This window comes from Ranitomeya imitator, chromosome 3, assembly GCF_032444005.1.
Source record: "Ranitomeya imitator isolate aRanImi1 chromosome 3, aRanImi1.pri, whole genome shotgun sequence".
NCBI lineage: Eukaryota > Metazoa > Chordata > Amphibia > Anura > Dendrobatidae > Ranitomeya > Ranitomeya imitator.
The window spans coordinates 222,042,278-222,063,647 of record NC_091284.1 but is presented as its reverse complement, the minus strand read 5'-3'; positions in this window follow the sequence as shown (position 1 = coordinate 222,063,647).

Sequence of the window (21,370 nt, the reverse complement as noted above, 5' to 3'; positions counted from 1 at the left end):
ATTCCATGGCATGATTTGTCTAAAATTAAATTTTTAGATTTTTTTGTAATTTTTTTTTAACATGCGTACCTTCCCTCAGGAAATATTAGTACAGTTGTTCCCACTTTACAAGTTTTAACATATGCAAGTCAAGCTATGAATTTATATTGCCGCAAGGTATTTTATTTGTGTAATTCTTGCCACTTTCTTTGAATATGTTGTGTAGAGTTCAGGAACAGATACATGTGTAGAAGAGAAAACCTGTGCTCCAACTCTGGTAAATCCATTATCACTATTAAATAGTTGGAGCTTATAATGAGTTTGATCTCATGCACAAAGGTAGCACTTTTAGTATATGGAACTTAGAGGTAGTTTCTGCTCGTTGATTTCCCACATTAAGAAATCCCATGTAATAATATTTTATTTAATGATTTAATTATATTTGCAATACAAGATTGTGAAATGTAGCCAGACACCTCTAATAGCTGCTTAGTCACTTGTCCAGTTGATCAATCAATTCACAGCATTTATATGTACACACAGAATAGTTGAGTCTGCTTGTAGTATGTTCTCAGTAGGCAGAGGGGAATAAAGATCCATATACATTGAAAGAGTCATGATGAACGATCGTTCCTATAAAAGCTCAATCACTATAAGCCTCCAGTCCAAACAGGCTACCAGACATCCATCGAGCGAACAAAATGCTCGTTCACCAGGTGAAGTGATCTTTTGTGCTTGGCGGCGCATCTTCCTGTAAAAGGCCTTCGGGGCAGACATATCATTGTTGAAACCAGGTGCCCGAGAGGTAAAGGGGCGCACTTCCAGCTCCAGAGCAGGTGGAGTTGATGAGCTATAAGATGGCAAAGGGCCATCTCCTGTCTTTGTCCACCAGTGAAGGCCTAAAGGCCCCTTCACATTTAGCGACGCTGCAGCGATACCGACAACGATCCGGATCGCTGCAGCGTCGCTGTTTGGTCGCTGGAGAGCTGTCACACAGACCGCTCTCCAGCGACCAACGATGCCGGTAACCAGGGTAAACATCGGGTAACTAAGCGCAGGGCCGCGCTTAGTAACCCGATGTTTACCCTGGATACCATGCTAAAAGTAAAAAAAAACAAACAGTACATACTTACCTACAGCCGTCTGTCCTCCAGCGCTGCGCTCTGCTTCTCTGCTCTCCTCCTGTACTGTCTGGGAGCCGGAAAGCAGAGCGGTGACGTCACAGCCAGTACAGGAGGAGTGCAGAGCGCAGCGCTGGAGGACAGACAGCTGTAGGTAAGTATGTAGTGTTTGTTTTTTTTTACTTTTAGCATGGTAACCAGGGTAAACATCGGGTTACTAAGCGCGGCCCTGCGCTTAGTTACCCGATGTTTACCCTGGTTACCAGTGAAGACATCGCTGGATCGGTGTCACACACGCCGATCCAGCGATGTCTCCAGGGAGTCCAGCGACGAAATAAAGTTCTGGACTTTATTCAGCGACCAACGATCTCCCAGCAGGGGCCTGATCGTTGGTCGCTGTCACACATAACGATTTCATTAACGATATCGTTGCTACGTCACAAATAGCAACGATATCGTTAACAATATCGTTATGTGTGAAGGTACCTTTAGTCACATGTATATCTATCCGTATTTTTCAAGGATAGAACACATACTCATTATAATCTATGGAGTTATTCGCATATCTGTCTTTTTCTGCTGACCTTGTGTCCGTTCAGAAATCACAGAGATATGCCTTTTTTCCTTTATTTTCTCTGGTAGCATGGATGAAAAGTGGCAATACAAGTTTATGGGTCTGTGAAAAACATGGACTACGCATGGGTGGCATCTATGTTCTGTGTTTAACATTTTAAACTGTACAAGAAAGTAATGTATTACGGTAATTTATTTATCCATAAGTGAGAAACACCAATGAAACACGGATCCAAAACACTGACGGCACAGGTGCCATTTTTTTCTGTGTTCGTGTAAAACACTAACTTCTGAATGAGACCTAAACAGGCCTTATGCTGTTGAAAGGAAGGCAGCCTATATGCATTGAATAATCTATTACAGATTATTCCGTGCTTATCGTTTGGCACAGTCTGCCTGTGTAAGCAAGCTATTAAACAACCGCCGATCTGTAAATATACAGTGACGAAATGAAGTACCCGTATATACTCGAGTATAAGCCGACCCGAGTATAAGCCGACCCCCCTAATTTTGCCAGAAAAAACTGGGAAAACTTATTGACTCGAGTATAAGCCTAGGGTAGGAAATGCAGCAGCTACCGGTGAATTTCAAAAATAAAAATAGATGCTCCATACCGTTCATTATTGCCCCATAGATGCTCCATATAAAGCCATGCCACATATAATGCTCTGCAACGTTCATTATGGCCCCATAGATGCTCCATATAAAGCTGTGCCACATATAATGCTCTGCACCGTTCATTATGGCCCCATAGATGCTCCATAGAAAGCTGTGCCATATATAATGCTCTGCACCGTTCATTATGGCCCCATAGATGCTCCATAGAAAGCTGTGCCACATATAATGCTCTGCACCGTTCATTATGGCCCCATAGATGCTCCATATAAAGCTGTGCCACATATAATGCTCTGCACCGTTCATTAATGCCCCATAAGATGCTCCATATAAAGCTGTGCCATATATAATGCTCTGCACCGTTCATTATGGCCCCATAGATGCTCCATATAAAGCTGTGCCCCATATACAATGGTCTGCACGGTTCATTATGGCCCCATAGATGCTCCTTATAAAGCTGTGCCATATATAATGATCTGCACCGTTCATTATGGCCCCATAGATGCTCCATATAAAGCTGTGCCACATATAATGCTCTGCATCGTTCATTATGGCCCCATAGATGCTCCATAGAAAGCTGTGCCATATAGAATGCTCTGCACCGTTCATTATGGCCCCATAGATGCTCCATAGAAAGCTGTGCCATATTGTTGTGAATTCTGTTCTCGGGCTCCCTCCTGTGGTCATGAATGGTACTTCGGCTGGTTCTGTCCATGGACTTCCTCTGGTGGCTGTGGGTGTTTCTGAGTTTCCTTCCACAGGTGACGAGGCTAAGTCGTTAGTGGGCTGCTCTATTTAACTCCACTTAGATTTTTGCCCCATGCCAGCTGTCAATGTTGTACTATTGGTCTAGTTCGCTCCTGGATCGTTCTGGTTACCTGTTATTTCCAGCAGAAGCTAAGTTCCTCTTTGCTATTTTCTTGTTTGCTATTTTTTCTGTCCAGCTTGCTATTGTGAATATTGCCTTGCTTGCTGGAAGCTCTGGGACGCAGAGGGGCGCCTCCGCACCGTGAGTCGGTGCGGAAGGTTTTTTTCCCTGCACTCTCTGCGTGGCTTTTTGTAGGTTTTTGTGCTGACCGCAAAGTTGCCTTTCCTATCCTCTGTCTGTTCAGTAAGTCGGGCCTCTCTTTGCTATATTATTATTATTATTATTATTTATTATTATAGCGCCATTTATTCCATGGCGCTTTACATGTGAGGAGGGGTATACATAGTAAAACGAGTACAATAATCTTTAACAATACAAGTCACAACTGGTACAGGAGGAGAGAGGACCCTGCCCGCGAGGGCTCACAATCTACAATCTATATCTATTTCATCTCTGTGTTTGTGATTTCATCTTACTCACAGTCAATATATGTGGGGGCTGCCTTTTCCTTTGGGGAATTTCTCTGAGGCAAGGTAGGCTTTATTTTCCTATCTTTAGGGCTAGCTAGTTTCTTAGGCTGTGTCGAGTTGCATAGGGAGCGTTAGGAGCAATCCACGGCTATTTCTAGTGTGTGTGATAGGATTAGGGATTGCGGTCAGCAGAGTTTCCACTCCCCAGAGCTTGTCCTGTATTTTTGTAGCTATCAGGTCTTTCCGGGTGCTCTTGACCATCAGGTCCATTCTTGTCCTAACCACCAGGTCATAACACCATATATAATGCTCTGCACCGTTCATTATTGCCCCATGGATGCTCCATAGAAAGCTGTGCCATATATAATGCTCTGCACCATTTATTATGGCCCCATAGATGCTCCATAGAAAGCTGTGCCATATAGAATGCTCTGCACCGTTCATTATGGCCCCATAGATGCTCCATATAAAGCTGTGCCATATATAATGCTCTGCACTAGAGTTGAGCGACCTTGACCTTTTTAGAGTCGAGCCGGGTTTTGCGAAACCCGACTATGTCCAAAGTCGGGTCGAGTGAAATCGGCCGATTATGACGTAAAGTCGGGATCGACCGAAACACGAAACCCAATGCAAGTCAATGGGGCAGCATAGTCGGCAGTGAGTGGGGGCCAGGAAAACACCTAGAGTGGCCATTTTAATGTCAAAACCATCCATTCTTCTTAATGAAGCTTGTCAAGCGTAATTTACCTTATAATAATTGGAAGGCATTTGAAATTGGGGGTCATTTGGCTAAAGTTGTGGGGGGTAGGGCTGGTTCAAGTAATTAGTGGGCCCAGGAAATCTGGACCACGTCACGGCAGTGGAGCAGGGAGAGGTAAGTATTTCAACTTTGCAAGTGCTGTGAACCTGAGCAAGCAGGGGGGGCCCACTCGTTGGCATTGGCACTGGCACAGGGCCCCTCAAAGTACAGCGGTGTGTTTGCACGGCGGGGGCGCCTCCCACCGGCAGCAACACTTTTGCGTACTATGAGAGGCCCTGTGCCAGTGACGTCGCCAACTAGTATTCCTCCCCCCACCTGATGAAGGAACCTGCACTTTCATCTGCACCTTCCTCTTTGTCCCCGTGTAAGGTGGTATGGTATGCGGGAAGAGCAACCTGACTTTCAGCAGGGTCACAATGTTGTTGTGTAGCGTGCACGGGGAATGTTGCGTTATGGGTCAATGTACCAGCAGACTCATCTATCACTGGCTGGGCAATGGGCACGATGAAGTGGAAACACAGATATAGGCCCAAAGAAGAAAGTGGGCTAAATGCAGTTCAAAATTGGTAACACAGGAATAACCAGGGGGCATTGCAGTGGAGGACAACTGGAATGAGAGGCTGACACAGAGAGTAGGGCCAAATCAGTAAGTAGTCGAAATGCAGTTCAAAATTGGCAACCGTAGTAAACAGGCGGCACAGCTTTGTTCAGTGGAGGAGAACAGCAAGGAGTGGCAGACACCGATAGTAGGCCCCAAACCAACTAGTACGCCAAATGCAGTTGTTCCATTTAACCACAATTTAATGAGAGCCTGAAGATAGAAGCTCAGGAAAGGCAACCTGGGGAACACCTTGGAGTGTAACACACCATCTCTCTCCACCCCATACCCATTTTGTATGGCCTAATGCAGTGTACTTTTCTACAACTACTAAACGAGAGTCGGAAGACCGAAGCAATGGCAAGGAAACCTGGGGAACACCTTAGAGTGTAACACACCCTCTCTCTACACCCCATACCCAATTTGAAGGCCTAATGCAGTGTAGTTTCCAAGAACTACTAAACGAGAGCCGGAATATCGAAGCTCAGGAAAGGCAACCTGGGGAACACCTTGGAGTGTAACACACCCTCTCTCTACGCCCCATACCCAATTTGTAGGCCTAATGCAGCGTAGTTTCCGACAACTACTAAACGAGAGCCGGAATATCGAAGCTCAGGAAAGGCAACCTGGGGAACACCTTGGAGTGTAACACACCCTCTCTCTACACCCCATACCCAATTTGAAGGCCTAATGCAGTGTAGTTTCCAAGAACTACTAAACGAGAGCCGGAAGATCGAAGCTCAGGAAAGGCAACCTGGGGAACACCTTGGAGTGTAACACACCCTCTCGCTACACCCCATACCCAATTTGAAGGCCTAATGCAGCGTAGTTTCCAACAACTACTAAACGAGAGCCGGAAGATCGAAGCTCAGGAAAGGCAACCTGGGGAACACCTTGGAGTGGAACACACCATCTCTCTACACCCCATACCCAATTTGAAGGCCTAATGCAGAGTAGTTTCCAAGAACTACTAAACGAGAGCCGGAAGATCGAAGCTCAGGAAAGGCAACCTGGGGAACACCTTGGAGTGTAACACAACGTCTCTCTACACGACGGAAGGGCTGATTCTTAGGAAGGAAGGCTGTTGGAAATAAGCATTGCGCGTCCGAGGGTGATTATATTCTTATTAGGTATATACTCACCCTCGGACGCGCCCTGCTTCTTTATTTGGAATGAATGTTTATTTGCAATGTGGTGTTGACTTTCTCTATTATTTTGGTAATTAATGATTTTATTATTTTCATTATTTTGCATCTTCTCGGCAATAATATAAAGAAGACGCGACAGGACAACACTCGGTGGATGCCATATGTGTGTTTTCAATTTAAAAAAACTTTCAGTTAACTACTTGCAGGAGAAAGTTATTGTAGCTGGTGGCCATTTTTAGTACTGTACCAGATTAGAGTTGTGTGTTTGTTTTTAATGTTAAAATGTCTGCATTTGATATCTCACCAGTATTTTCTTTTTTATAAGCAAAATACTTATTTTTATATTTTCTGATGTTGGTTCCAGGGGTACACGGCCAGCAGTGCCCTGGTCAGTGTAGTAGTAGTTGAAAGAATGGACCGCAGACAGGCATCGAAGGCCTAAAATAATAACACATGGCTGTAGGCAATTTTAAATTGGTTCCAGGGGTACACGGACAGCAGTGGTGTGGTCAGTGGAGGCCTAGTGGAAGGAGTGACCGCAGACAGGCATCGAAGGCCTAAAATAATAACACATGGCTGTAGGCAATTTTAAATTGGTTCCAGGGGTACACGGGCAGCAGTGACCTGGTCAGTGTAGTAGTAGTTGAAAAAATGGACCGCAGACAGGCATCGAATGCCTAAAATAATAACACATGGCTGTAGGCAATTTTAAATTGGTTACAGGGGTACACGGACAGCAGTGACCTGGTCAGTGTAGTAGTAGTTGAAAGAATGGACCGCAGACAGGCATCGAAGGCCTAAAATAAAAAAATTGGGCTGGCTGTAGGCAATTTTAAATTGGTTCCAGGGGTACACGGGCAGCAGTGGTGTGGTCAGTGGAGGCCTAGTGGAAGGAGTGACCGCAGACAGGCATCGAAGGCCTAAAATAATAACACATGGCTGTAGGCAATTTTAAATTGGTTCCAGGGGTACACGGGCAGCAGTGACCTGGTCAGTGTAGTAGTAGTTGAAAAAATGGACCGCAGACAGGCATCGAATGCCTAAAATAATAACACATGGCTGTAGGCAATTTTAAATTGGTTACAGGGGTACACGGACAGCAGTGACCTGGTCAGTGTAGTAGTAGTTGAAAGAATGGACCGCAGACAGGCATCGAAGGCCTAAAATAAAAAAATTGGGCTGGCTGTAGGCAATTTTAAATTGGTTCCAGGGGTACACGGACAGCAGTGGTGTGGTCAGTGGAGGCCTAGTGGAAGGAGTGACCGCAGACAGGCATCGAAGGCCTAAAATAATAACACATGGCTGTAGGCAATTTTAAATTGGTTCCAGGGGTACACGGACAGCAGTGGTGTGGTCAGTGGAGGCCTAGTGGAAGGAGTGACCGCAGACAGGCATCGAAGGCCTAAAATAATAACACATGGCTGTAGGCAATTTTAAATTGGTTCCAGGGGTACACGGACAGCAGTGACCTGGTCAGTGTAGTAGTAGTTGAAAGAATGGACCGCAGACAGGCATCGAAGGCCTAAAATAAAAAAATTGGGCTGGCTGTAGGCAATTTTAAATTGGTTCCAGGGGTACACGGGCAGCAGTGGTGTGGTCAGTGGAGGCCTAGTGGAAGGAGTGACCGCAGACAGGCATCGAAGGCCTAAAATAATAACACATGGCTGTAGGCAATTTTAAATTGGTTCCAGGGGTACACGGGCAGCAGTGACCTGGTCAGTGTAGTAGTAGTTGAAAAAATGGACCGCAGACAGGCATCGAATGCCTAAAATAATAACACATGGCTGTAGGCAATTTTAAATTGGTTACAGGGGTACACGGACAGCAGTGACCTGGTCAGTGTAGTAGTAGTTGAAAGAATGGACCGCAGACAGGCATCGAAGGCCTAAAATAAAAAAATTGGGCTGGCTGTAGGCAATTTTAAATTGGTTCCAGGGGTACACGGACAGCAGTGGTGTGGTCAGTGGAGGCCTAGTGGAAGGAGTGACCGCAGACAGGCATCGAAGGCCTAAAATAATAACACATGGCTGTAGGCAATTTTAAATTGGTTCCAGGGGTACACGGGCAGCAGTGACCTGGTCAGTGTAGTAGTAGTTGAAAAAATGGACCGCAGACAGGCATCGAATGCCTAAAATAATAACACATGGCTGTAGGCAATTTTAAATTGGTTACAGGGGTACACGGACAGCAGTGACCTGGTCAGTGTAGTAGTAGTTGAAAGAATGGACCGCAGACAGGCATCGAAGGCCTAAAATAAAAAAATTGGGCTGGCTGTAGGCAATTTTAAATTGGTTCCAGGGGTACACGGACAGCAGTGGTGTGGTCAGTGGAGGCCTAGTGGAAGGAGTGACCGCAGACAGGCATCGAAGGCCTAAAATAATAACACATGGCTGTAGGCAATTTTAAATTGGTTCCAGGGGTACACGGACAGCAGTGGTGTGGTCAGTGGAGGCCTAGTGGAAGGAGTGACCGCAGACAGGCATCGAAGGCCTAAAATAATAACACATGGCTGTAGGCAATTTTAAATTGGTTCCAGGGGTACACGGACAGCAGTGACCTGGTCAGTGTAGTAGTAGTTGAAAGAATGGACCGCAGACAGGCATCGAAGGCCTAAAATAAAAAAATTGGGCTGGCTGTAGGCAATTTTAAATTGGTTCCAGGGGTACACGGGCAGCAGTGGTGTGGTCAGTGGAGGCCTAGTGGAAGGAGTGACCGCAGACAGGCATCGAAGGCCTAAAATAATAACACATGGCTGTAGGCAATTTTAAATTGGTTCCAGGGGTACACGGGCAGCAGTGACCTGGTCAGTGTAGTAGTAGTTGAAAAAATGGACCGCAGACAGGCATCGAATGCCTAAAATAATAACACATGGCTGTAGGCAATTTTAAATTGGTTACAGGGGTACACGGACAGCAGTGACCTGGTCAGTGTAGTAGTAGTTGAAAGAATGGACCGCAGACAGGCATCGAAGGCCTAAAATAAAAAAATTGGGCTGGCTGTAGGCAATTTTAAATTGGTTCCAGGGGTACACGGACAGCAGTGGTGTGGTCAGTGGAGGCCTAGTGGAAGGAGTGACCGCAGACAGGCATCGAAGGCCTAAAATAATAACACATGGCTGTAGGCAATTTTAAATTGGTTCCAGGGGTACACGGACAGCAGTGACCTGGTCAGTGTAGTAGTAGTTGAAAGAATGGACCGCAGACAGGCATCGAAGGCCTAAAATAAAAAAATTGGGCTGGCTGTAGGCAATTTTAAATTGGTTCCAGGGGTACACGGGCAGCAGTGGTGTGGTCAGTGGAGGCCTAGTGGAAGGAGTGACCGCAGACAGGCATCGAAGGCCTAAAATAATAACACATGGCTGTAGGCAATTTTAAATTGGTTCCAGGGGTACACGGGCAGCAGTGACCTGGTCAGTGTAGTAGTAGTTGAAAAAATGGACCGCAGACAGGCATCGAATGCCTAAAATAATAACACATGGCTGTAGGCAATTTTAAATTGGTTACAGGGGTACACGGACAGCAGTGACCTGGTCAGTGTAGTAGTAGTTGAAAGAATGGACCGCAGACAGGCATCGAAGGCCTAAAATAAAAAAATTGGGCTGGCTGTAGGCAATTTTAAATTGGTTCCAGGGGTACACGGACAGCAGTGGTGTGGTCAGTGGAGGCCTAGTGGAAGGAGTGACCGCAGACAGGCATCGAAGGCCTAAAATAATAACACATGGCTGTAGGCAATTTTAAATTGGTTCCAGGGGTACACGGACAGCAGTGGTGTGGTCAGTGGAGGCCTAGTGGAAGGAGTGACCGCAGACAGGCATCGAAGGCCTAAAATAATAACACATGGCTGTAGGCAATTTTAAATTGGTTCCAGGGGTACACGGACAGCAGTGACCTGGTCAGTGTAGTAGTAGTTGAAAGAATGGACCGCAGACAGGCATCGAAGGCCTAAAATAAAAAAATTGGGCTGGCTGTAGGCAATTTTAAATTGGTTCCAGGGGTACACGGGCAGCAGTGGTGTGGTCAGTGGAGGCCTAGTGGAAGGAGTGACCGCAGACAGGCATCGAAGGCCTAAAATAATAACACATGGCTGTAGGCAATTTTAAATTGGTTCCAGGGGTACACGGGCAGCAGTGACCTGGTCAGTGTAGTAGTAGTTGAAAAAATGGACCGCAGACAGGCATCGCATGCCTAAAATAATAACACATGGCTGTAGGCAATTTTAAATTGGTTACAGGGGTACACGGACAGCAGTGACCTGGTCAGTGTAGTAGTAGTTGAAAGAATGGACCGCAGACAGGCATCGAAGGCCTAAAATAAAAAAATTGGGCTGGCTGTAGGCAATTTTAAATTGGTTCCAGGGGTACACGGGCAGCAGTGGTGTGGTCAGTGGAGGCCTAGTGGAAGGAGTGACCGCAGACAGGCATCGAAGGCCTAAAATAATAACACATGGCTGTAGGCAATTTTAAATTGGTTCCAGGGGTACACGGGCAGCAGTGACCTGGTCAGTGTAGTAGTAGTTGAAAAAATGGACCGCAGACAGGCATCGAATGCCTAAAATAATAACACATGGCTGTAGGCAATTTTAAATTGGTTACAGGGGTACACGGACAGCAGTGACCTGGTCAGTGTAGTAGTAGTTGAAAAAATGGACCGCAGACAGGCATCGAATGCCTAAAATAATAACACATGGCTGTAGGCAATTTTAAATTGGTTACAGGGGTACACGGACAGCAGTGACCTGGTCAGTGTAGTAGTAGTTGAAAGAATGGACCGCAGACAGGCATCGAAGGCCTAAAATAAAAAAATTGGGCTGGCTGTAGGCAATTTTAAATTGGTTCCAGGGGTACACGGACAGCAGTGGTGTGGTCAGTGGAGGCCTAGTGGAAGGAGTGACCGCAGACAGGCATCGAAGGCCTAAAATAATAACACATGGCTGTAGGCAATTTTAAATTGGTTCCAGGGGTACACGGGCAGCAGTGGCCTGGTCAGTGGAAGTCTAGTGGAAGGAGTGACCGCAGACAGGCTTCCAAGGCCTAACATAACAAACTTGGGCTGGCTGTAGGCACTTTTAAATTGGTTCCAGGGGTACACGGGCAGCAGTGGTCTGGTCAGTGGAAGTCTAGTGGAAGGAGTGACCGCAGACAGGCTTCGAAGGCCTAACATAACAAAATTGGGCTGGCTGTAGGCACTTTAAATTGGTTCCAGGGGTACATGGGCAGCAGTGTATGGTCAGTGGAAGTCTAGTGGAAGGAGTGACGGCAGACAGTCTTCGAAGGCCTAACATAACAAAATTGGGCTGACTGTAGGCACTTTTAAATTGGTTCCAGGGTAACACGGCCAGCAGTGGCCTGGTCAGTGTAGTAGTTGTAGAAAGAAGGGACCGCAGACAGGCTTCGAAGGCCTAACATAACAAAAATGTCAAAACAATGGTATTGTCAGTGCCAGGCATTGAAGGATGTCAGCGGCTAGACTACACATTGGTGAAGCTGTGAGAGATAATTTTGCTAGTGGTAGAGCACTGTTTGAGCTGGGGGGGGGAACTGTCTTGTGGCCGGCGGTACAGGCACAGGGCCCCTCATATTACAACGGTGTGTCTGACGTTGGGTGCGCACCACCACCGCCAGAGACACTTTATTGTACTATGAGGGACCCAGTGGCAGTGCCGTCGACCAAAAGCGGCCACACCCACCTCTTCAGACAAACAGCACTCTCAAGGGTCCAAGCGCAAAGTGGCGATACCACGGCCCCGTGTGGGGAGTTTGGCCATTTCGTGAGGTGGAAACATGTCGTATGCTGGACAATCAGGTGAAGAAAATTACGAGATTGGAAAAGTCATTCAGAATAGTCCACAGGCAAGACCTTTTCATAGGAAAGCTAGGTGTCAGCCGGGCAGGGTGGGGCAAAAGATTTTGAAATCCAGTTGTGGTTCATTTTAATGAAGGTTAGATCATCTACATTTTGGGTAGCCAGACGAGTCCTTTTTTCTGTTAGTATTGAACCTGCAGCACTGAATACTCTTTCTGATAGGACACTAGCTGCCGGGCAAGCAAGCTCCTGCAATGCATATTCTGCCAATTCTGGCCAGGTGTCTAATTTGGATGCCCAGTAATCAAATGGGAATGACGGTTGAGGGAGAACGTCGATAAGGGATGAAAAATAGTTTGTAACCATACTGGACAAATGTTGTCTCCTGTCACTTTGAATTGATGCTGCAGTACCTGTCCTGTCTGCGGTCATAGAAAAATCACTCCACAACCTGGTCAGAAAACCCCTCTGTCCAACGCCACTTCTGATTTCTGCCCCTCTAACACCTCTGGTCTGCTGGCCCCTGGAGCTCGTGTGAGAACGATCACGGGCGCTGTGTGCAGGGAATGCCAGAAGCAAACGGTCAACAAGAGTTGATTGTTTTGTTGCTAATATTAGTTCCAAGTTCTCATGTGGCATAATATTTTGCAATTTGCCTTTATAGCGAGGATCAAGGAGGCAGGCCAACCAGTAATCGTCATCGTTCATCATTTTTGTAATGCGTGTGTCCCTTTTGAGGATACGCAAGGCATAATCCGCCATGTGGGCCAAAGTTCCCGTTGTCAAATCTGCGGTTGTGCTTGGTTGAGGGGCAGTTGCAGGCAAATCTACGTCACTTGTGTCCCTCAAAAAACCAGAACCCGGCCTTGCCACGCCACCAATTTCCCGTGCCCCCGGGAAAGCTTCCTCATTAAAAATATACTCATCCCCATCATCCTCCTCATCCTCCACCTCCTCTTCGCCCGGTACCTCGTCATGTACACTGCCCTGACCAGACAATCGCTGACTGTCATCAAGGCTTTCCTCTTCCTCTGGTGCAGACGCCTGATCCTTTATGTGCGTCAAACTTTGCATCAGCAGACGCATTAGGGGGATGCTCATGCTTATTATGGCGTTGTCTGCACTAACCAGCCGTGTGCATTCCTCAAAACACTGAAGGACTTGACACATGTCTTGAATCTTCGACCACTGCACACCTGACAACTCCATGTCTGCCATCCTACTGCCTGCCCGTGTATGTGTATCCTCCCACAAAAACATAACAGCCCGCCTCTGTTCGCACAGTCTCTGAAGCATGTGCAGTGTTGAGTTCCACCTTGTTGCAACGTCTATGATTAGGCGATGCTGGGGAAGGTTCAAAGAACGCTGATAGGTCTGCATACGGCTGGAGTGTACAGGCGAACGGCGGATATGTGCGCAAAGTCCACGCACTTTGAGGAGCAGGTCGGATAACCCCGGATAACTTTTCAGGAAGCACTGCACCACCAGGTTTAAGGTGTGAGCCAGGCAAGGAATGTGTTTCAGTTGGGAAAGGGAGATGGCAGCCATGAAATTCCTTCCGTTATCACTCACTACCTTGCCTGCCTCAAGATCTACAGTGCCCAGCCACGACTGCGTTTCTTGCTGCAAGAACTCGGACAGAACTTCCGCGGTGTGTCTATTGTCGCCCAAACACTTCATAGCCAATACAGCCTGCTGACGTATGCCAGTAGCTGCCCCATAATGGGAGACCTGGTGTGCAACAGTGGCAGGTGCGGATGGAGTGTTTGTGCGACTGCGGTCTGTGGACGAGCTCTTGCTTCTGCAGGAGGACGAGGAGGAGGAGGAGGAGGGGGTGCGAACGGCTACAGACAACTGTTTACTAGACCGTGGGCTAGGCAGAACTGTCCCAAACTTGCTGTCCCCTGTGGACCCTGAATCCACCACATTTACCCAGTGTGCCGTGATGGACACGTAACGTCCCTGGCCATGCCTACTGGTCCATGCATCTGTTGTCAGGTGCACCTTTGTGCTCACAGATTGCCTGAGTGCATGGACGATGCGCTCTTTAACATGCTGGTGGAGGGCTGGGATGGCTTTTCTGGAAAAAAAGTGTCGACTGGGTAGCTCGTAGCGTGGTACAGCGTAGTCCATCAGGTCTTTGAAAGCTTCGCTTTCAACTAACCGGTAGGGCATCATCTCTAACGAGATTAGTCTAGCTATGTGGGCGTTCAAACCCTGTGTACGCGGATGCGAGGCTAAGTATTTCCTTTTTCTAACCATAGTCTCATGTAGGGTGAGCTGGACTGGAGAGCTGGAGATCGTGGAACTAGCGGGGGTGCCGGTGGACATGGCAGACTGAGAGACGGTGGGAGATGGTATTGTTGCCGCCGGTGCCCTAGATGCAGTGTTTCCTACTACGAAACTGGTGATTCCCTGACCCTGACTGCTTTGGCCTGGCAAAGATACCTGCACAGATACAGCAGGTGGTGCGCTAAATGGTGGTCCTACACTGCCGGAAGGGATGTTGCGTTGATGACTAGCTTCATTGGCCGAGGGTGCAACAACCTTAAGGGACGTTTGGTAGTTAGTCCAAGCTTTCAAATGCATGGTGGTTAAATGTCTATGCATGCAACTAGTATTGAGACTTTTCAGATTCTGACCTCTGCTTAAGGAAGTAGAACATTTTTGACAGATGACTTTGCGCTGATCAATTGGATGTTGTTTAAAAAAATGCCAGACTGCACTCTTTCTAGCATCGGATACCTTTTCAGGCATTGCAGACTGAGCTTTAACCGGATGGCCACGCTGTCCTCCACCAGGTTTTGGCTTTGCCACGCGTTTTGGGCAAGATACGGGCCCGGCAGATGGAACCTGTGGCGATGTTGATGCCTGCTGCGGCCCCTCCTCCTCCTCTGCTTCAGAACTGCTGCCGCCTGCACCCTGTTCCCCCAATGGCTGCCAATCGGGGTCAAGAACTGGGTCATCTAATAACTCTTCTTGTACCTCCTGCGCAACTTCGTCTGTGTCACCGTGTCGTTCGGTGGTATAGCGTTCGTGATGGGGCAACATAGTCTCATCAGGGTCTGATTCTTGATCAGCACCCTGCGAGGGCAATGTTGTGGTCTGAGTCAAAGGACCAGCATAGTAGTCTGGCTGTGGCTGTGCGTCAGTGCACTCCATGTCAGATTCAATTTGTAATGGGCATGGACTGTTAACTGCTTCACTTTCTAAGCCAGGGACGGTATGTGTAAAGAGCTCCATGGAGTAACCCGTTGTGTCGCCTGCTGCATTCTTCTCTGTTGTTGTTTTTGCTGAAGAGGACAAGGAAGTGACTTGTCCCTGACCGTGAACATCCACTAACGACGCGCTGCTTTTACTTTTACCAGTTTCACGAGATGAGGCAAAAGAGCTAGAGGCTGAGTCAGCAAGATAAGCCAAAACTTGCTCTTGCTGCTCCGGCTTTAAAAGCGGTTTTCCTAATCCCAGAAAAGGGAGCGTTCGAGGCCTTGTGTAGCCGGACGACGAACCTGGCTCCACAGCTCCAGACTTAGGTGCAATATTTTTTCCCCCACGACCACCTGATGCTCCACCACTACCACTACCCTCATTACCAGCTGACAATGAACGCCCCCGGCCACGACCTCTTCCACTAGACTTCCTCATTGTTTTAAAAACGTAACCAAACTAACGTTATTTGTTGCAGTCACACAACTTACACGGTGAGCTATAACTTCAGTATGATTTAGCTACCCCTTTACAGGTTGGTGAGACCACAGCGAAAATCAGGCCCAATGTTACACACTCTTTTTTTGGTGGCTGCAAATTAGAGAGATGCCCCACACGCAGGACTGTCACTGAAGCACAAATGTTAATATTAATGTCACACTATTATTTTTTTTTTATTTTTATTTTTTTCAGGAACACTTTAGAAACCCCCCAAAAAAAAAAAAATAGATTTTTGCAGGGAGAATTTAGAAAACAAATGTAACAAACTATATGCTTTCTATGGGCCACTGAGTGAGAGATGACGCACACAGGAATCAGGAGTGGCACACAAGCCCAGAGGCCAATATTTTTCTACCAATGATTGATGGAGTTATTTTCTCTGGTAGATTTTGGAACCCAAATCAAGGAAAAAAAATGTAGGCTTTCTATGGACCACAATTGGAGAGAGAGAGAGAGAGAGATGGCACACCCAGGAGTCAAGACTGGCACACAAGCAGAAAGGCCAATATTAATCTCCCACTGTTTTTTTTTTTTTTTTTTTTTTTTTTTTGTTTTTCAGGGAGACTTTAGAAAAAAAAATAATAAAAAAAATATGATTTTATCAGGAAGAATTTAGAAACCAAATAAAATAAAATGATTTTTTCAGGGAGAATTTATAAAACAAATAAAAACAAAAATAGGCGTTCTATGGCCCACTGACTGAGAGATGACGCACACAGGAGTCAGGAGTGGCACACAAACCCAGAGGCCAATATTTTTCTACCAATGATTGATGTAGTTATTTTCTCTGGTAGATTTTAGAACCCAAATCAAGGAAAAAAAATATAGGCTTTCTATGGACCACAATTGGAGAGAGAGAGAGAGAGAGAGAGAGAGAGAGAGATGGCACACCCAGGAGTCAAGACTGGCACACAAGCAGAAAGGCCAATATTAATCTCCCACTGTTTTTTTTGGTTGTTTTTTTTTTTTTTTTTTTCAGGGAGACTTTAGAAAAAAAAATAATAAAAAAAATATGATTTTATCAGGAAGAATTTAGAAACCAAATAAAATAAAATGATTTTTTCAGGGAGAATTTATAAAACAAATAAAACCAAAAATAGGCGTTCTATGGCCCACTGACTGAGAGATGACGCACCCAGGAGTCAAGACTGGCACACAAGCAGAAAGGCCAATATTAATCTCCCACTGTTTTTTTTGGTTGTTTTTTTTTTTTTTTTTTCAGGGAGACTTTAGAAAAAAAAATAATAAAAAAAATATGATTTTATCAGGAAGAATTTAGAAACCAAATAAAATAAAATGATTTTTTCAGGGAGAATTTATAAAACAAATAAAACCAAAAATAGGCGTTCTATGGCCCACTGACTGAGAGATGACGCACCCAGGAGTCAAGACTGGCACACAAGCAGAAAGGCCAATATTAATCTCCCACTGTTTTTTTTTTTTTTTTTCAGGGAGACTTTAGAAAAAAAAATAATAAAAAAAATATGATTTTATCAGGAAGAATTTAGAAACCAAATAAAATAAAATGATTTTTTCAGGGAGAATTTAGAAAACAAATAAAACCAAAAATAGGCGTTCTATGGCCCACTGACTGAGAGATGACGCACACAGGAGTCAGGAGTGGCACACAAACCCAGAGGCCAATATTTTTCTACCAATGATTGATGTAGTTATTTTCTCTGGTAGATTTTAGAACCCAAATCAAGGAAAAAAAATATAGGCTTTCTATGGACCACAATTGGAGAGAGAGAGAGAGAGAGAGAGAGAGATGGCACACCCAGGAGTCAAGACTGGCACACAAGCAGAAAGGCCAATATTAATCTCCCACTGTTTTTTTGGTTGTTTTTTTTTTTTTTTTTTCAGGGAGACTTTAGAAATAAAAATGATAAAAAAAATATGATTTTATCAGGAAGAATTTAGAAACCAAATAAAATAAAATGATTTTTTCAGGGAGAATTTAGAAAACAAATAAAACCAAAAATATGCGTTCTATGGCCCACTGACTGAGAGAGAGAGAGAGATGGAACGCTTAGTACTGGCACACAAGCCCAAAGGGCAATATTAATCTCCCTTTTTTTTTCCAGGGAGAATTTCTGAAACCCAAAAAAAAAATAAAATAGGCTTTCTATGGCCCACTATTTGTGAGAGAGATGGGACGCTCAGGACTGGCACAGATGGCACGCTCAGGACTGGCACAGAAGCCCAGAGGCCAATATTAATCTCCCTTTTTTTCTGGGAGAATTTATAAAACCAAAAAAATATTTAAATAGGCTTTCTATGGCCCACTATTTGTGAGAGAGATGGCACGCTCAGGACTGGCACAGATGGCACGCTCACAACTGGCACACAAGCCCAGAGGCCAATATTAATCTCCCTTTTTTCAGGGAGAATTTCTAAAACCCAAAAAAAAAATAAAATAGGCTTTCTATGGCCCACTATTTGTGAGAGAGATGGGACGCTCAGGACTGGCACAGATGGCACGCTCAGGACTGGCACAGAAGCCCAGAGGCCAATATTAATCTCCCTTTTTTTCTGGGAGAATTTATAAAACCAAAAAAATATTTAAATAGGCTTTCTATGGCCCACTATTTGTGAGAGAGATGGCACGCTCAGGACTGGCACAGATGGCACGCTCACAACTGGCACACAAGCCCAGAGGCCAATATTAATCTCCCTTTTTTCAGGGAAAATTGATAAAACAAAAAAAAAAATTAAATAGGCTTTCTATGGCCCACTATTTGTGAGAGAGATGGCACGCTCAGGGCTGGCTGGCACAGATGGCACGCTCAGGACTGGCACACAAGCCCAGAGGCCAATATTAATCTCCCTTTTTTTCTGGGAGAATTTATAAAACCAAAAAAATATTTAAATAGGCTTTCTATGGCCCACTATTTGTGAGAGAGATGGCACGCTCAGGACTGGCACAGATGGCACGCTCACAACTGGCACACAAGCCCAGAGGCCAATATTAATCTCCCTTTTTTCAGGGAAAATTGATAAAACAAAAAAAAAAATTAAATAGGCTTTCTATGGCCCACTATTTGTGAGAGAGATGGCACGCTCAGGGCTGGCTGGCACAGATGGCATGCTCAGGACTGGCACACAAGCCCAGAGGCCAATATTAATCTCCCTTTTTTTCTGGGAGAATTTATAAAACCAAAAAAATATTTAAATAGGCTTTCTATGGCCCACTATTTGTGAGAGAGATGGCACGCTCAGGACTGGCACAGATGGCACGCTCACAACTGGCACACAAGCCCAGAGGCCAATATTAATCTCCCTTTTTTCAGGGAAAATTGATAAAACAAAAAAAAAAATTAAATAGGCTTTCTATGGCCCACTATTTGTGAGAGAGATGGCACGCTCAGGGCTGGCTGGCACAGATGGCACGCTCAGGACTGGCACACAAGCCCAGAGGCCAATATTAATCTCCCTTTTTTTCTGGGAGAATTTATAAAACCAAAAAAATATTTAAATAGGCTTTCTATGGCCCACTATTTGTGAGAGAGATGGCACGCTCAGGACTGGCACAGATGGCACGCTCACAACTGGCACACAAGCCCAGAGGCCAATATTAATCTCCCTTTTTTCAGGGAAAATTGATAAAACAAAAAAAAAAATTAAATAGGCTTTCTATGGCCCACTATTTGTGAGAGAGATGGCACGCTCAGGGCTGGCTGGCACAGATGGCACGCTCAGGACTGGCACACAAGCCCAGAGGCCAATATTAATCTCCCTTTTTTTCTGGGAGAATTTATAAAACCAAAAAAATATTTAAATAGGCTTTCTATGGCCCACTATTTGTGAGAGAGATGGCACGCTCAGGACTGGCACAGATGGCACGCTCACAACTGGCACACAAGCCCAGAGGCCAATATTAATCTCCCTTTTTTCAGGGAAAATTGATAAAACAAAAAAAAAAATTAAATAGGCTTTCTATGGCCCACTATTTGTGAGAGAGATGGCACGCTCAGGGCTGGCTGGCACAGATGGCACGCTCAGGACTGGCACACAAGCCCAGAGGCCAATATTAATCTCCCTTTTTTTCTGGGAGAATTTATAAAACCAAAAAAATATTTAAATAGGCTTTCTATGGCCCACTATTTGTGAGAGAGATGGCACGCTCAGGACTGGCACAGATGGCACGCTCACAACTGGCACACAAGCCCAGAGGCCAATATTAATCTCCCTTTTTTCAGGGAAAATTGATAAAACAAAAAAAAAAATTAAATAGGCTTTCTATGGCCCACTATTTGTGAGAGAGATGGCACGCTCAGGGCTGGCTGGCACAGATGGCACGCTCAGGACTGGCACACAAGCCCAGAGGCCAATATTAATCTCCCTTTTTTTCTGGGAGAATTTATAAAACCAAAAAAATATTTAAATAGGCTTTCTATGGCCCACTATTTGTGAGAGAGATGGCACGCTCAGGACTGGCACAGATGGCACGCTCACAACTGGCACACAAGCCCAGAGGCCAATATTAATCTCCCTTTTTTCAGGGAAAATTTATAAAACAAAAAAAAAAATTAAATAGGCTTTCTATGGCCCACTATTTGTGAGAGAGATGGCACGCTCAGGGCTGGCACAGATGGCACGCTCAGGACTGGCACACAAGCCCAGAGGCCAATATTAATCTCCCTTTTTTTCAGGGAGAATTTATAAAACCAAAAAAAAAAATAAATAGGCTTTCTATGGCCCACTATTTGTGAGAGAGATGGCACACTCAGGACTGGCACACAAGCCCAAAGGCCAATATTAATCTCCCACTGTATTTTTATCAGGGAGAATTTATACACCCCACAAAAAAAAATACAGAAAAATGAAAAGGCTTTCTATGGCCCACTATGTGAGAGAGATGGCACACACAGGGATGGCACTCTAGCAGAAATGCCAAATTGCCAATCTTAATCTCCCACCAAAAAAAAAAAAAAAAAAAAAACAGGGAATGTCCTACAATTACTATCTCCCTGCCTGCAGTAATCTCAGCCAGGTATGGCAGGCAGCTACTATCTCCCTGCCTGCAGTAATCTCAGCCAGGTATGGCAGGCAGCAATAAGGAGTGGACTGATGCACAAATGAAATAAAAAGTGTGGACAAACAAAAAAGATAGCTGTGCAGAAAGGAAGGAACAAGAGGATTTGTGCTTTGAAAAAAGCAGTTGGTTTGCACAGCGGCGTACACACAGCAATGCAGCTATCAGGGAGCCTTCTAGGGCAGCCCAATGAGCTACAGCGCTGAGGGGAAAAAAAAAAAAAAAAAAACTTCCACTGTCCCTGCACACCGAGGGTGGTGTTGGACAGTGCAAATCGCTGCAGCACAAGCGGTTTTGTGGTTAATGGACCCTGCCTAACGCTATCCCTGCTTCTGACAAAGCGGCAGCAACCTCTCCCTAAGCTCAGATCAGCAGCAGTAAGATGGCGGTCGGCGGGAACGCCTCTTTATAGCCCCTGTGACGTCGCAGACAGCAAGCCAATCACTGCAATGCCCTTCTCTAAGATGGTGGGGACCAGGACCTATGTCATCACGCTGCCCACACTCTGCGTTTACCTTCATTGGCTGAGAAATGGCGCTTTTCGCGTCATTGAAACGCGACTTTGGCGCGAAAGTCGCGTACCGCATGGCCGACCCCGCACAGGGGTCGGATCGGGTTTCATGAAACCCCGACTTAGCCAAAAGTCGGCGACTTTTGAAAATGTTCGACCCGTTTCGCTCAACCCTACTCTGCA